The following is a 17,153-nucleotide window of genomic DNA, read 5'->3' as shown; positions in this document are numbered from 1 at the left end:
CCTTGGGTGGCGAGATGGATGGGCTGCAGTGGCCCAGGCTTAGGAACTACAGATAGCAATGATGACAAAGTCATTCTGTGAAGTCAGTTTGTATAAATAAAACTTGAGCAATATAGTGACCTCATCTGACTCACATTTTCTTTTATTTGTTTTTTGTTTGTTTGTAGCCCTGGCTGGTCTGGAACTCACTGTGTAGGCCTGGCTTTCTACCTTTGCTTTTCCAGTGCTAGGATGATAGGCATGTGCTAATATGCTGGAATTTTGATTTAAATTTTTATGCATATGTGTACATACGTGTGTGTATATATTTTTTAAAAATATTTATTTTTATGTGCATTGTTTTGCCTATATGTATGTGTGTGAGGATGTCAGTTCCCCTGGAACTGGAGTTAACAGTTGTGAACTGCAATTTGGGTGCTGGGAATTGAACCTGGGTCCTCTGGAAAAGCAGCCAGTGCTCTTAACCCCTTAGCTATCTCTCCAGCCCCCGTGTGTCTATTTTTAAATTGTGTGTGTGTATGATGTGTTTGTGGGGGCATGCATGTGTCATTGCATGCATGGAGGCCAGAGGACAACTTTGTGGAGTCAGTTCTTTCTTCTGCAGAGACCTTACCACTGATTTATATTTTTACCCTAGATACAGATACACATAAATAAATATATATGCATATATGCCTGTCTGTCTGTCTATCTATCTATCTATCTATCTATCTATCTATGAATGAGTCAGGGTCATGTATCTCAGGCTATCTATCTATCCATGAATGAGTCAAGGTCGTGTATCCCAGGCTGTCTGTCTGTCTGTCTATCTGTCTATCTTTCTATCTATCTATCTGTGAATGAATGAGTCAGGATCATGTATCCCAGGCTATCTGTCTATCTATCTATGACTGAGTCAGGGTTGTGTATCTCAGGCTGTCTGTCTGTCTGTCTATCTATCTGTCTATCAATCTGTCTATCGATCGATTGATCTATCTATCTATCTATCTATCTATCTATCTATCTATCTATGAATGAATGAATGAGTCAAGATTGTGTATCCCAAGCTATCTATCTATTTGTCTATCTATCTATGAATGAGTCAGGGTCATGTATCCTCAAACTCACTGTTGGAGGACCAAACTTGCTAAATAACAGAAGGTGACCTTCAACTCCTGATCCTCTTGCTTGCATCCCCCAAGTGCTAGGATTGCAGGTGTGCACTGCCACACTCAGTTCATAAGTGCTGGGGATCAAACCTTGGGGCTCATACATGTTCAGTAAGCACTCAACAAACAGCTACATTTCCAACTTGGACAGAATCAATACTTTAAGAAGCAATTAGACTAAGAAGGTATAGCTGAAAAGGTCTGTGAAATGGTTCAGCAGTTAGATACTTGCCATCAAACTGGACAACCTAAGTTTATCCCCAAAGACCCACATGGTGGAAGGAAAAAACTGACTCCCACAAATTGTCCTTTGACCTCCACATAAACTGTGGTATCTCCTTCTCAAGCAAATGTAAGCCCCCTCCCCTTTTTTGTTTTAGGGACAGGGTTTCTCTGTGTAACAGCTCTGGCTATCCTGGAACTTGCTTTGTAGATGAAGGTGGCCTCGAACTCACAGAAATCCACTTGCCTTCTGCCTCCTAACTGCTGTGATTGAAGGCATGTGCCACCACCAGCAAAACAAAATAAACCTTTTTTAAAGAAATAGCTCAATTGGAGCTAGGAGTAGGCATATGCTTTTAATCCTAGCACTTTGGAGGCAGAGGTAGGTGGATCCCTGAGAATTCTAAGCCAGCATGGTTTATATAGAAAGTTTCAGGCCAGTCAGGACTATGTAGTGAGACCCTATCCAAACAGAACAACAGCAGCAACAAACCCAAGCTCAACTGAAGAGACTGGAAAGATGGCTCAATTGTTAACAGCAGTGGGGAAGCCAGGATCAGTTCCTAGCATTCACATGGCAGCTAACAACCATTTAGAACTCCAGTTCCATATGATCCATTGCCTTCTTCTAGCCTTCATGGGTACTACAAACTTGGGAACAGACAAGTTTTATATATATATATATGTAAAACACCCATACACATAACAAAGCAAAATACCTGTACACATAAATATAAATAAAAATAAATATAAAAAATAAAAATAGCCGGGCGGTGGTGGTGCACGCCTTTAATCCCAGCACTTGGGAGGCAGAGGCAGGCGGATCTTTGTAAGTTCGAGGCCAACCTGGTCTACAGAGCGAGATCCAGGAAAGGCACAGAGCTACACAGAGAAACCCTGTCTCAAAAAAAAAAAAAAAAAAACCTTAAGAAACAAAAACAAAACTCGAGTCAGGTGTAGTTGCTCAAGCCTGTAATCTCAGTATTGGGAAGGCTAAAGTAGGAGAATTGCCCTAAAGTTTAAGACAAACCTGAGCTACTTAGTGAATTCCAGGTTACCCTCGGTTACCAACTGAGACCTTGTTCAGAAACAATCCCCCCAAAAAAGGAAGAAGAAAAAGAAAAGTATCCAGAAGATCATTCTCACTAGAATCATGGTTTTTAAAATAATCATAGGGAGACTGATGATGTAGCCCAGTTTGGAGAATTCTTATTGCTAGGCATGCATAAAGCCCTGGGTTCAATCCCCATCACTACATAAACCAGGGATGATGCCAACCTGAGTCTTAGACACAGATGCACATGCACACATCATCAAAACGATGGAGCTGAGATGGCAGCATGCACTTACTGTTCTTGCAGAAGATCCTGGTTAGGCTCCCAGAAACCACATGGTGGCTCACAGTCATCCACAACTTCAGTTCTAGGGGATCTGATCCTTCTGACCTTTACTGACACTAGGCACACATACAGTGTATGTACATATATACATACATACAGGCAAACATTCATACACATAGATAAATATAAAAATAGGAAAAAAGAAACCTTAAATGAAAAATGAACACTGCTGTCCAAAATATTCCCAACACTTGCGAGGTGGAGGCATTAGGATTAGAAGTTTAAGGCCAGTCTCAGGTACGTAGCTGAGTTAGAGGCCAGCCTGGGCTATATGAGAACCTGTTTCAAAAAACTCAGAGCTGACCATGGTGGTGTACACCTTCAATCTTGGGAGGCAGAGACAGGCAGATCTATGTGTGTTCAAGGCCAGCCTGGTCTACATAGAGAGTTCCAGGCTAGCCAGGGATTCATAGAAAGACCTTGTCTCAAAAAGTCAAAGTGGGGTAGGGGCACTGAGCAAAACAAAACGAAACTGGGAATGGTGCCACACACTTAGAATCTCAGCCCTTGGAAGGTGGAGGCAGGAGGATTTGAGTTCAAGAGTGGTCTGGGCAACATGAGACCCTGTTTCAGAAAATCAAAACAAAGCATAAGGACTGGGGAGGTAGCTCAGTTAATAAGGTACTTGCTGTATAAGTGTGAGGCCTGAGTTTGATCCCTGGCCTCCATCAACAGCTGGTTCCGGTGGTAAGGGCTTTACAAATCCTAATGTCCAGAAGGGAGAGACAGGTGGGTCCCTGAAGCTCACTGGCCATAACCTAGAGTAACTGTCAGGCCTCATGTCTGAGTGAGAGATCCTGTCTCCAAAAACAAGGCAAGCATCTCCTGAGAAATGGCATTCAGGGCTGCTGACTGGCTGCACATGCACAGCACAGCACTTCCCCCAACATCTATCTGCACTGTACACCTACAAAGAAAAAAATAGATGTTGGAATTAATTTTACGTCTTTGCTATCTGAAACTTCATAAGTTTTGGTCTTGAATGGACTGCATAAAACATTTCATTTCCTTACAGTGGTCTTTTGACAAGCAGGTGACTAATGGGTGAGATGGGCAGCAGACTAAAGTGACATTGTCCACTCCTTCAGTGTTGGTTAGTATGGTGTAATTCTATTTCAGTTTGGGTGCTCACCAGTATTCTTCTTTTCTGTTCCGGCAGGGCCTCTGCTCTCCAGGAAGATAAAGCTTCCAAAGCTGGCTGGCACTGGAAGGTGAGGTAAGACACTTGAAAAGAAAAAATTCTGCAAAGGAGAGAGGAAGGAGAGTGAGCTTCTTGGCAACACGACTGATCATTCCACTTGAAGGCAGCAGCAGTGAGGAGAGGGCTCTGTCATACGCACCTTTATTTATTCAGTGGCTTCTGGGGTGGAGCCAAGGGTCTCAAGTGTGTCAGGCAAGCAGCACTCTTTCCCTGAGCTGCATTCTCCTCTCACCATGTGGGTCCTGGGGAATCAGACTCAGATCATCGGGAGTGTTGGTAGGGCCTTTATCCAGGGCTGGTCCAAGGGCCCAAGGGTTTGTAATTTTTGTAGACCAAGTCCAAATGCTCCCCCCATCTTTAAGGGTATGCGCTGCCACAGATTTCTTTCTTTTTTTCTTTTCTTTTTTTGAGACAGTCACAGCCCTTGGGGAGTGTGCCAGTTAGAGGGGAGCTCAAGGGCAAGTGAAACACTTGAAAAGGGTGTGTCATATTCGGAGAAGCAGTGGCCAGTGCCCAATTTGGTTGCCTTTTTTGGCATTTTCTCTTCATTGCTGCTGATGTTGTTTTGTACCTAAATGTGGACGTCTACACCAAACTCCCCTTACAGAATTCTTTTTACTGATTGGTATATATGTTTTGGAACAATTGATTTTTTTTGTTTACTTCTTTTTTATTTTGAGACAGGGTCTCATGCAGCCCTGGGTGGGTTAGAACTCTGTGCAGACCATGCTGGCCTGAAGCTCTCCAACTTTAGGGTTAAAGGAGTGTACCATCACATTGGTCCTGAAAAAAGACTTTTTTTAAGATTTATTTATTTATTATGTATACAGTGTTCTGCCTGCATGTGTCCCTGCACTCCAGAAGAGGGCACCAGGTTTTACTATAGGTGGTTGTGAACCACCACGTTGTTGCTGGGAATTGAACTCAGGTCCTCTGGAAGAGCAGCCAGTACTCTTAACCTCTGAGCCTTCTCTTCAGCCCAGTCCTGAAATTTTTAAAGAATTTTTGTTGGGCAGTGGTTACGAACGCCTTTCTTTAATCCCAGTACTCAGGAGGCAGACACAGGTGGATCTCGAGTTTGAGGCCAGTCTGGTCTATAGAATGAGTTCTAGGGCTGTCAGGGCTACATAGAGAAACCCTGTCTTGAAAAACAAAACAAAAAAAGTTAATTTTCTTAGGTTAATATACATAGTATGGGTTTCAAAATAATGAGGTTTGAAGACATTACTCCTTTGATTTTGCAAGTGTTCTGGTTATCTTCTGTTTTACCCCTGGTAGTATCGTCCCCTCAGGCATCCCAAGGGTACATAGGGGATTGCTTCAGAAGATTCCAAAGTGGGGGGTGCTGGGAAAATGGCTCAGCAGTTAAGAGTACATGCTGCTCTTTCAGAACATCCAAGTTTGGTTTCTATCATTCACACAGTTGCTCACAACTATCCAGAACTTCAGTTTTAGAGGATCCAACTCATGGCCTCCGCAGGCAACAGGAATGCGTGTGGTATACAGACATACATGCAGGCAAAACACCCTTACACATGAAATAAAAATTAAAATTAAGAAACAAAAAACAATGAAAATGATTGTAATTTTCTATGGTAGAAATGAAGTTCTGCATCGTTTGTCATAAATACCTCTCTTAATTAACTCAGATTATTCTCTAAGGCTGGATTGGTTCTCCAGCTAGTTTGCACGTGTATTACTGGGGATTGAGCCCAGGGCTTGAGCATGCTAGGCAAGCGATTTACCACTGGGATACCCAGCCTCTTTAAATTATATTTTGAGACAGGATCTTGGTAAGTTCCCAGGTCTAGCTTCCAAGTCTCTCTACAGCCCAGGCGACCTGTAACTTAATTTACCTTGGTCTTCCAAATTCTGGGATTACAAGGGCTGGAGAAATGACTCAATAGTTAAGAATTTATACTGATTTTCCAGAGGACAGTTTGATTCCCAGCACCCACATCAGGCAGCTCAGAACAATTTATAATTCCAGTTCCACCGTCGGGCGGTGGTGGCGCATGCCTTTAATCCCAGCACTTGGGAGGCAGAGCCAGGCGGATCTCTGTGAGTTCGAGGCCAGCCTGGTCGAGTTCCAGGAATGGCACAAAGCTACACAGAGAAACCCTGTCTCAAAAAACCAAAAAAAAAAAAAAAAAAAAAAAAAAAAAAAAAATCCAGTTCCAGTGGATCCAATACCTTTAGCCTTCAAAGGCATTTGCACTTATGTGCATATTCCCCTCCCCATACAAGTTATTAAAAATAGAGTACATCTTTAAATTCTAGGATTTCAGGTGAGTCTTCACCCCTGGTCTCCAGCAAAATTTTGTCAAATAAGAATTTGACTATTTCCTACATTTTTCTATCTATCTATCTATCTATCTATCTATCTATCTATCTATCTATTATTTATTTATTTATTTCCCTGTTTTTCAAGACCGGGTTTCTCTTTGTAACCCTGACTATCCTGGAACTAGTTCTGTAGATCAGAATGGCCTTGAATTTACAGAGATACACTTGCCTCTGCCTCCTGAGAGCTAGAATTAAAGGCATGTGCCACCACTGCCTTTATGAAAATAATCAAATTCTAAATGGCATTTTTAAAATTTGGATATTAATTAGAACCTTGGACATCATCCATTTTTTGGACACTAATCTACTATGGAATATTTACATAAAACATCCTTTTCTTCACTATAAATGGTGTGTGTATACTCTCTTCCTTGAGCTGGGCTATCAGCTTTGCATCAAATGTGCCACTTGCTCAGGTAGCCTTGCTAAATACTGTGCTTTATAGTAGAGTCCAGCCTACTGAGCACCTCTTGAGCAGGGGGCTAGGTTCTGGATAGGGAAAAATAAAGTCGATTGTAAGTGTCTTGTATTTTTAGATCTTTGAGCGGTGTTGGAAAGATTGAATTGCCTGAATGGGAAAATTTGGTAGGAGAGAAGAAGAGAAGCTCTTTATTAAAGATCTAAAAATAGAATTCATTAAAATCACAAACAGATAACAGTAGGATTTCTGTCTCACCCTTTCCTGCACTACGGTTTTTTTTTTTTTTTTTTTTTTTTTTTTTTGGTTTTTCGAGACAGGGTTTCTCTGTGTAGCTTTGCGCCTCTCCTGGAACTCACTTGGTAGCCCAGGCTGGCCTCGAACTCACAGAGATCCGCCTGGCTCTGCCTCCCGAGTGCTGGGATTAAAGGCGTGCGCCACCACCGCCCGGCTCCTGCACTACGTTTAATGCTCCCAGCTGTTTCCTTTGCTTACCTGCAGAAGATAACAATATTTTGCCAGTAGGTTGGACAGTGTAGGCCTGCATGCAGCACTGAGGATGCCGGTCCGTGTAGACCTGCATACAGCACTGAGGATGCTGGTCCGTGTAGACCTGCAGCCGATCTGAAGCTCTGATTTCTGTCGTAGTTTGATTGGGCTCAAAAAAAAAAAAAAAAAGAAAAAAAAGGGGAAAATGACTGAAATCCTTGGGACAAGAGGAAATCTTTAGCAGAAGTTGATTGTTCTGTCTCATTGTCATTCTTTTTTTTTTTTTTTTTTTTTTTTTTGGTTTTTCGAGACAGGGTTTCTCTGTGAAGCTTTGCGCCTTTCCTGGAACTCGCTTTGGAGACCAGGCTGGCCTCGAACTCACAGAGATCCACCTGGCTCATTGTCATTCTTGAACAGGGGACTTGCCGGGTAACTTGTCTTCCCAAAGCCCTTAGTATTCTCTTCCTTCTATCTGGGCATTACTGAGTAGAAAGGCCTCCTCTAGGCCGTCTAGTTTTCCTGATTTAATTGATTGCACCTCAGGTCACCGTTCTAATTTTTTTTTTTTTTTTAAGAGGAGGGGGTTCTCTCTGATCTTAACAGCTGAGGAAGAAAATGACTTTCTTCCTGTTTAGGCCCCTAGTGCCCCAGGCTGCCAGTGCCCTTTCCCTCTGTGGTGTGTGGGGGTGGAGGAATGTCCTGGCCTACCCTCTTCCATCCTGTCATGGGGCTCCAGGGATAATAGGGTCTATTGTGGGCTGTGCCCTCCTTCAGTGTCAGCCGCTCTGTGGCCTCTGTGTCTGGGCTGCTGTAGTAACAGGGTGTTGTGGGGCTAGACTTGTCTCACCATGCTGTGTTGCTGTTGAGGAGGGTTCTGGAAGATGATGCTTATACTTTGGCCCTGGCTCGGCACTTGGATATTTTGTTGTGCTTTCTTTTTTTTTTGGGGTGGGGGGGTAGGGTCTTACTTTGTAGTACAGGCTGGCCTTGAACTTGAAAGACTCCTGCTTTCAAGTGTAACATCACACTTAGTTTATGCCATGTTTGTTTGTTTGTTTTTGTTTTTCAATACAGTGTTTCTCTGTGTAGCTGTGTCTGCCCTGGAACTTACTCTGTAGACCAGGCTGGCCTTGAACTCACTGAGATCCTCCTGGCTCTGCCTCCTGAGTGCTGGGACTAAAGGCATACTAGTTTTCTTTAAAAAAACAGATTTGTGCTGGGCATGATGACACACTTTTAATCCCAGTACTCAGGAGGCAGAGACAGGTAAGTCTCTGTGAGTTCGAAGCCATCCTGGTCTACAAAGTAAGTTCCAGGGCTGCCATGGCTGTTACACAGAGCAACCCTGTCTCAAAAAACCAAAAAGCAACAACAGCAGCAGCAAAAAAACAAAACCCAAAAACCAGGTTTGTTCTGGTTATGAATGTTTTTCTCTGAGATCAGCTTACCTTACTTAGTAACTTCTGTTCCTGACCCTGGGCCGCTGTGCCCCTGGGGAAATTGTATGACGTTTTCTCTGTCTCTTTCTGTCTTTCTTCAGGATTATTGGGTTCATATAGAGAGATAGATGTGTGACCTATTGTACTTTATTGGGTTCTGTGAAGGGTAGATGAGCACGTAGGATGGGGGCAGAGGAAGAGGCTGAAGGCTTTGCTCTGTGATTGCAGATACCTGGTGAGGCTTTGGAATACCTGTAGGCTTTGGAATGGTCCTGGAATTCCTTCTTGATCTTGTGAGTAAAAGATTCCAGTCTGTCTTTCCTGGTATCTCTCCTCTGCCTCTCTAGTGTCCTCTCCATTCCTTTTCTCCCTTTTGTAAAATACTAGGCAAGTGTTTAAACAATGAGATAACACCCCCAGGCTGTTCTACTCCAACTCAACCTGTTTTATCCTCTGCCTGAGCAGAAAATATTGTTTCTTTCTCTGTTATAGGATTAAAAGCACCATATCATTTTTGCCAAATGAAGGAATAAAACATATGTACCATGTGAGCTAAGTTTGCAAACGCTGGCACTTGTTACAAGGAGAGTTTTTAAGGGAGAAATCTGTATAGGGCTTGGTGAGACTGTGGGGTTGAGTCTTCTCAGAGATTAGGTCTGCCTACCCGGTGAGGGCTGCTGCTGTTGGGCAAGACAGGCAGGATTTATGGCATGAGCATCATTATGTTGGACAGTGATAGCAGTACCCTCAACAGTAGAAACCTGGGCTTGAGGAAGAAATCTTCCAAATAGACCCTAAGATCCTCCCTAATGTGACTTTAGGCAAGGCCTTTGACTTTTTGTTGTTGTTGTTGTTGTTGTTGCTATTTGTTTGTTTTCTAAGACAGGGTTTTCCTATGTAGCCTTGGCTGTCCTCGAACTCACTCAGTAGCGTGATCTGAATGATGCCTGGCATCTTTCTGATAATTGGTACTTGTTATCTGCCCCTTTTTATTTTGTATAAATTATGAGATCTCTAATAAAAGCTGTAGATTGGGAGATGGAGAAATGATTCAGTGCTTAAGAGCAGTTACTGCTTTTACAGAGGACCTGGGTTGGATTCCCAGCACCCAGATGATGGTTTACAGCCCTCTGTAAATCAGTTCCAGGGGATCCAAAGCCCTTTTTTGACCTTCCTTAGCAGTAAGCATGCCTGTGGCACATACATATACATGCAGGCAAACACTCACACACATAAAATCTGTTGGTTTTTGTTGTTGTTTGTTTTGTTTTTAAATTTTTATTTATTTATTTTTTTTGGGGGGGTTTTTCAAGATAGAGTTTCTCTGTGTAGCCCTGGCTGCCCTGGAACTTAATATGTAGACCAGTCTTGCCTAGAACTTACAGAGCTCCATCTACCTCTGTTTCCTGAGTGCTGGTAATAAAGGTATGTGCTAGCACACCAGCCCTAAAATAAATAATAAATAAGTTTTGTTTGTTTGTTTGTTTGGTTGGGTTTCTCTGTTTAATAGTCCTGGCTGTCCTGGAACTTGCTTTGTAGACCCGGCTATCCTCGAACTCACTGAGATCTACCTGCCTCTGGCTACCAAGTGCTGGGATTAAAGGCGTGCTCCACCATCTCGAGGCCAATAAATAAGTTTTGAAGAAAAAGGAAACAAGCAGGGCCTCGAGAGGTGGCTCAGTGGTTAAGAGAGCTTGTTGCAGCTGGGCAGTGGTGGCGCAGAGCTTTAATCCCAGCACTCAGGAGGCAGAGGCGGGTAGATCTCTGTGCATTGGAGGCCAGCCTGGTCTACAGAGTGAGTTCTAGGATGGTCAGGGCTGTTACACAGAGAAACCCTGTCTCAAAAACAAAACACGGGGTGGGGGCGCCAGCGAGCGAGAGCTAGCTTGCTTGCTGCTTTTCCAGAGGACTCAAGTTTGGTTTCTACAACTTCTTCCTCTTCCCACACCTTTTAGCATACTCATTTTTCCACAGAATCTGATAAAGCACAATAGCAGCCCATATATCTGACTGCCTGAAGCCAATACTCCTGGGGGAGGAAAGAGTAGATGGCCTCTGTCAGCTTCTGGAAATCACAGTATATGTCATATGTTCATTTACCCTAAAGATACAGTGTTCCAGGGTGGGTGACTGGATTAAGACTATTTTATATTTTATAAATACTTTTCTGTTTTGAAACAGAATCTCACTATGTAGCCCAGGCTGGTTTTGAGCCCACAATCCTCCTGCTTCATCCACTCTAAGTGTTATGAGTTGTTTTTGGAGACATTGTTTCTATAGTAGACCAAGTTGGCCCAAACACAGACTCTTCCTGCTTTGTTCTCTCACAGGTTGGGAGTTATTGGTGTGGGCTACTGTGGCTAGTTGCAAGTATTTTTAAAATTAAAAATTTTTTTTCTGACATTTATGTGCGTGTGTATGTTTGTGTGTAGAGGCCAGAGGATAGCTTGTAGTTGTTTTATTTTCCATCATGTGGGTGCTGGGGGATCAAGGTGAAGTTGTCAAGCTTTGTGTCAAACACCTGGTCCCCAAAATATTTTTTTTAATTTAATTTTATTTAATTTAATTAATTATTAATTTACTTAAAATATTTTTAGATTTATTTATTCTGTTTTTTTTGTTTTTGTTTTTTGGAGGGGGGGGTGTTGCTTTTTTTTTTTTTTTCCAGGGTTTCTCTGTGTAATAGTCCTGGCTGTCCTGGAACTTGTTTTGTAGACCAGGTTATCCTGGAACTCACAGACCAGGCTGGCCTCGAACTCAGAGATCCACCTGCTTCTGCCTCCCAAGTGCTGAGATTAAAGGCTTGCGACACCACTGCCTGGCTACCTACATAATTCAGATTTAATGTATATTATAGTAGTACAAGCCTGAGGTTGTTTTTAGTTTTTTTGTCTTTTGAGACAGGTTCTCATTATATAGCCCTGGGTGGCTGTGAACTTGCTTTTTAGACTGGTCTGGACTCAAACGCACAGAGATCTGCTGGCCTCTGCTTCCCAAGTGCTAGAATTGAAGGCGTGTGTTACCATGCCTGGCTTCTTTCTTTTTATTGGTGATAGAGTGGATTGATTCCATGGATTTATGTATGTGCGAAGCACGTGTTCTACCACTGAGCCACACCTCTGCACTTTAGACTAGGTGCCCCCTTATTTAGTGGAGCTAGACTACCTACCTGCTACAGGTCTTGATGAAGTTCTTTACTGCTTTGGTAAATTCTCAGCTGGGCAGTGGTGGTTTTTGTTTTCTTGGTTTTAACCCAAGTTTTCTGAGGGCTGTCCTTCAGGGAGAAGAATGTAAACAATTTCAGTCAGGGAGATGTGGGCTGTGCTGGAAAAAGGGCTGGAGAGGCTGCTGGGTACTGCTGATTAGCCCTTTGTATGTAGGAGTCGGTGTTAGACTGTCAGCAGCAGTATGAGGTGATGAATCTTCTGTGTTGAAACTAAATTGCCTTAATTTGATGAGGTCAGAACCACATCAAAGGCAGGAGTCAGGTGCTGGTGCTCTCTGGCCTACTGCTCCTGAGAGGAGACCCTGCCCTCATCTCAGGTGGGAAGCTGTACATAGCAGCTCCTCCACCTCTCAATTTATAAAAGAAAAAGAAAACCCACAAAAAAAACAACAGAAAACAAAACAAAACAAAAAAATAGCCCAAACCAGCCTGGGCTGTTATTTCATTCTATAGGCTTTGAAAATCTATTCATAAATGATGTTTTACCGATCTGTGTAACCTAGTAGTAATTGATTTTATTTTATTTTATTTATTTATTTACTTATTTTGTTTTTCGAGACAGGGTTTCTCTGTATAGTTTTGGTGCCTGTCCTGGATCTCACTCTGTAGACCAGGCTGGCCTCAAACTCACAGAGATCCGTCTGGCTCTGCCTCCCGAGTTACCACGCCCGGCGTCTTCTCACATTCTTGTAGAGGTTGCCTCTCTTTTGGAGGACAGTATACACCAGACTTAGAGTTTGGAAATAGGCTTTAATGAAGGGGACTGTTTTGTAGAGCAGTGAGCCTACAGTATGAAGAGTAGATGAGAAGGCTCAGAAGCAGTCTCTGGCTTTTCTCTCCTGCGCCTGTTCCTCACTCACTGAGCCTGGAGTTGTTCTGGGGGTTGGGCTACAAGGCGGTTCAGTTTCTCAGGCTGGCTTGGAGAATCCAACACAGGGAAGCAAACACAGAAGCAAAGCGCACCACAGAAATGTTACTGTTTGGAGTAATTAATCAGCCCATAATTCTCCATAGGAATTTTCCTTCAAGGTAGTCAAGTTTGGCTAGAAAAACAGTTCCATGTTTTGATTCATTAGTTGTCTGGAAACTCACCCTCCCACGGTCGTCTCATAACTATTGCAGATCCATTACTCCCAGCTGGAATTTATGGTACTTGATCCCCTCCATGCTCTTTAATCAAGCAAAAGAGAAGGGCCAACTTCTTTCTCAAGCTATTCAACTTGCTTCATTTCCTCGCCTTTTTCTGTTCAAATTATTAGTGAAGTGTTTGACAATAACTCAATATCAGTAAAAGTAAGGGAAAAGTAACTTAAACCCTTAGGTTGGAATATGAATGGAAAGATCTTTTGTCGGAATCTGTCAGTCCCACAGCTAGGATTTTTATCTTCAGATTTGTTTATAGAAGAATGCAAGAATGTGTATGAGAGATGACTCTTGAAAAAAAAACATGTGCAGGGTAAACATTTGACTTAGGGGTGCATACTGCTGGAGCAAGGAGGAAGTGAAATTAGCTGGGTTTCTGTGTGCAATGCATGCACACATGGAAAGGAAGAGTTAGGAAGTGTATGACTGAGCTTTGAGAATGATAGTAAAAGCCAGGCAAGGTGGCACATGCCTTTAATACCAGGACTCAGAGGCAGAGATCTCTGAGTTTGAGACCAGCCTGGTCTATGTAGTAAAACTTTGAAAAAAACGAAAACAAACAAAAATAAAAAGAGCTGGTTTGATTTTGTTCTCTTGTAATCCCAGTACATGGGACATTCAAGCAAAAGGATTGCTGAGCATTTGAGGCCAACCTGGGACCTTGTCTCAAAAACTGATGCAGAAAAGAGATGTATTTGTTATGTGTGGAGCCTGCCCTTTAAATGTGGAGACTGACTGCAGAAACCTAGCCCTTCCTGGGTCCTAGAAAGGAAAACTTTTTTTTTTTTTAAGATTTATTTATTTATTATGTATACAGCATGTATGGCTGCAGGTCAGAAGAGGGCACCAGATCTCATTAGGGATGGTTGTGAGCCACTATGTGGTTGCTGGGAATTGAACTCAGGACCTCTGGAAGAGCAGGCAGTGCTCTTAACCTCTGAGCCATCTCTCCAGCCCCAGAAAACTGTTTTGTTTTGACTTTTCCTTCTTCTCTTCCTTTTTTTTTGAGACAGGATTTCCCTGGCTGTTCTAGAATTCACTTTGTAGCCCAGGCTGGCCTCAAACTCAGAGATCCTCTGAGCCTCTGCCCCACAAGTGCTGGGATTAAAGGCATGTGCCACCACCGCCTGGCCCATTCTCTCTTTTCTATATGTACATTTTTTCCTGAACCACTTGAGAGTAATTAGGAGACATGCCTCTTTATTCCTAAGTACTTAATGATATATTTTCTAAGAATGAGAATAGTTTTTTCTGTTAGCTGCACATAGCAATCAAAGTTAGGAAATAATAATTTTTAAATAGTTTTTGGACAGGGCATTGTTTTTTATCTCAGCCCTGTCTCAGCCTCCTATATGTTGGTATTACAGACATGTATCTATATACCTAGATTAGTTATTTTTTTCACACGCCTTTAATCCCAGCACTTGGGAGGCAGAGCCAGGTGGATCTCTGTGAATTCCAGGCCATCCTGGTGTTACAGAGCAAGATCCAGGACAGGCACCAAAACTACACAAAGAAACCCTGTCTCGAAAAACCAAAAAATGTTTGTGTGTGTGTGTGTGTGTGTGTGTGTGTGTGTGTGTGTGTAAGAGAGAGAGAGAGAGAGAGAGAGAGAGAGAGAGAGAGAGAGAGAGAGAGAGAAAGAAAGAAAGAAAGAAATGTGTGGGATATGTGTTTAGGTGCTCATGGAGGCCAGATGGATCCTCGAGCTGGAGTTGCCCACATTTTTGAGCCTACTCACATAGGTGCTGGGAACTGAATTCTGGTCTTCTGGAAGAGTGACAAGTGCACTTAACCCCTAATTCACTTCTCCAGCCTGTTATTTATTTTTGAGACAAGGTCATGCTGTGTAGCCAGGTTGACCTCAAAACTTGCTCTGTAGCCCTGGTTGGCCTTTAGCTTGGGATTTTCCTATCTCACCCTTCCAAAGTTTTGGAGTTATAGGTGTGAGTCACCATGTCCAGGTAACATCAGGAAATTAAACATTGTTTTAACATTAGTTAAACATTAGTTTAACACTGTTACCTAGTTACAGTTCATAATTAGTTTGTTCAGTAACATCTTTAGTAACACAGAAGGTGCTAGGTTATCCCAATCAGCTCTGATTGAAGAGATACCTTGAAGTTTTCTCCTTTGTAAAGTTGTTGTTTTTCTATTCATAGTGCTTAATAAATACTGTGGGGTGAGGGACACTGGAAACTATGTAACATCCTATTCTTCGTGAGACCTTGATCCTCAGCTTCAGTCTCTGTGGATGCTTCTAGATGCTTCCAACTCTCATTTCTTCTGGCTAGAACAAGCGTCATTTGCTTGTTTATATATCGCTCTTTCTTTTTCTTTTTGAGACAGGGTTTCTCTGTGTAAACAGTGGTACACGCCTTTAATCCCAGCACTTGGGAGGGAGAGCCAGGCGAATCTCTGTGAGTTCGAGGCCAGCCTGGTCTACAGAGCGAGTTCCAGGACAGGCACCAAAACTACACAAAGAAAACCTGTCTCGAAAAACAAAACAAAACAAAACAAACAAACAAATAAAAAAGATGTGCACCACCGCTGCCTGCTTTTTTTTTTGTAAAGACTGTGTGTCATCTTATTTAAAGGAAGAATTTTTCATGTCATATTTATTGGTTTCCTTATATTCATTTCAGTAACTTAGTGATGCATGTTCCTGTCAGGGTTTTGTTTGTTTAAAAGTTTTTATTTTATTTATTTGGGGTGAGGGCCATGTAGAGGCCAAATTATAACTTGTCAGGATTGGTTTTCTACTTTGACCTTTTGGGTCCCAGGAATCAAACTCCCAGCATGGGGTTTGGCAGCAAGTTCCTTTACCACCAATTTGTCTTGCTGGCCCTGTTTTTGTTGTTGTTACTGTTTTTCTGCTTGACTCTTCTTGTGTTGGTGTTACAGACATGTATCTATATACCTAGATTAGTTATTGTTTGCACACGCCTTTAATTCCCGCACTTGGGTGACCTTGAATTTCTGAGTCATCTCCTAAGTGCTGCAATTGCTGATGTGTGCCACCAGGCCTGGCTTTGCACTATGTTGGGGATGAACCCAAACACTCTGTCTGAGCTACACCCTAGCTCAGCAGTTTTCATTTTGACGTTCAGATTATCCTAGATTTGGTCAGTAGGAACTTCTGGTAGGTCCCTGCCCTCGTCTGAATGGCTTCATTATTTCTTGAATGCTTTTTGATGCAAGAAGATTTCAAGCGTCTTGCTCCAGCCTTGTATTTTATACCCTTTGCACAGTGAACCTTGCTTCTCTTTTTTACTTTTTGTGTGTATTTTGAGGCAGGTCTCTATTACTTAGCCTCATTTTTAGCTCTTAGCTCAAGTGATCCTTTTGCTTTAGTCTACCAAGTTTCTTTTAGTTGGAATAGCACATAGAAGTCTAGATATGGGTCTATGATATATGTTTTCATTTGCTGAGACTTCTAAAAAATAAATTTTTATTTTTTATTTTGTTTATTTTTTATTTTTTATTTATTTATTTATTTTTTTTTGGTTTTTCGAGACAGGGTTTCTCTGTGTAGCTTTGCGCCTTTCCTGGAACTCACTTGGTAGCCCAGGCTGGCCTCGAACTCACAGAGATCCGCCTGGCTCTGCCTCCCGAGTGCTGGGATTAAAGGCGTGCGCCACCACCGCCCGGCTATTTTGTTTATTTTTAACAGAGACTGAGAGTTTATCTTAGTGGTAGAGTGCTTGCTTAGCACATGTAGCTCTTTGGGCTTGATCTTTTTTTTTTTTCTTGGTTTTCTGAGACAGGGTTTCTCTGTGTAGTTTTGGTGCCTGTCCTGGATCTCACTCTGTAGACCAGGCTGGCCTCAAACTCACAGAGATCTGCCTGCCTCTGCTTCCCGAGTGCTGGGATTAAAGGCGTGTACCACTGCCACCCGGCTGGGCTTGATCTCTTAACAAGAGATAGTTAATTGTGTTGTTGTTGAATACAGATGTTTCATGAGTCTAACTTTTTTTCCTTTTAAAGATAACTCAACTATATTCACGACCCACTGTGTTACTTAGGCTGGCCTCAACGGATGATCCTTGTGTCTTACTTAGCCACTGAGCTCTGGGATTACAGCAATCAAAACCAGTAGATGTCTAGTCCTTGATTTTTAT

At 42.5% G+C, this 17,153-nt stretch overlaps 1 protein-coding gene across 15 annotated transcripts in view; it reads left to right on the top strand.

Annotated features, from left to right (window-relative positions):
• Dag1 (dystroglycan 1) overlaps positions 1-17,153 on the top strand; it is a 66,957-nt gene that overhangs the window by 9,772 nt on the left and 40,032 nt on the right. For 5 of the 15 annotated variants that reach the window (XM_052720816.1, XM_052720800.1, XM_052720753.1 and 2 more), the window contains 2 exons: positions 3,930-3,986; positions 8,892-8,956. The gene's annotated coding sequence lies outside the window, so the exon portion shown is untranslated. The remainder of the gene's footprint in view (positions 1-3,929; positions 3,987-8,891; positions 8,957-17,153) is intronic. The other 10 variants (XM_052720746.1, XM_052720732.1, XM_052720724.1 and 7 more) reach the window with 3 other exon arrangements.

The sequence above is a fragment of the Peromyscus californicus genome, unplaced genomic scaffold, assembly GCF_007827085.1.
Source record: "Peromyscus californicus insignis strain IS unplaced genomic scaffold, ASM782708v3 Scaffold_11__1_contigs__length_118956290, whole genome shotgun sequence".
NCBI classification, from domain to species: domain Eukaryota; kingdom Metazoa; phylum Chordata; class Mammalia; order Rodentia; family Cricetidae; genus Peromyscus; species Peromyscus californicus.
The sequence above is the reverse complement of the archived record's forward strand: the minus strand, read 5'-3'. Positions and strand labels throughout refer to the sequence as shown.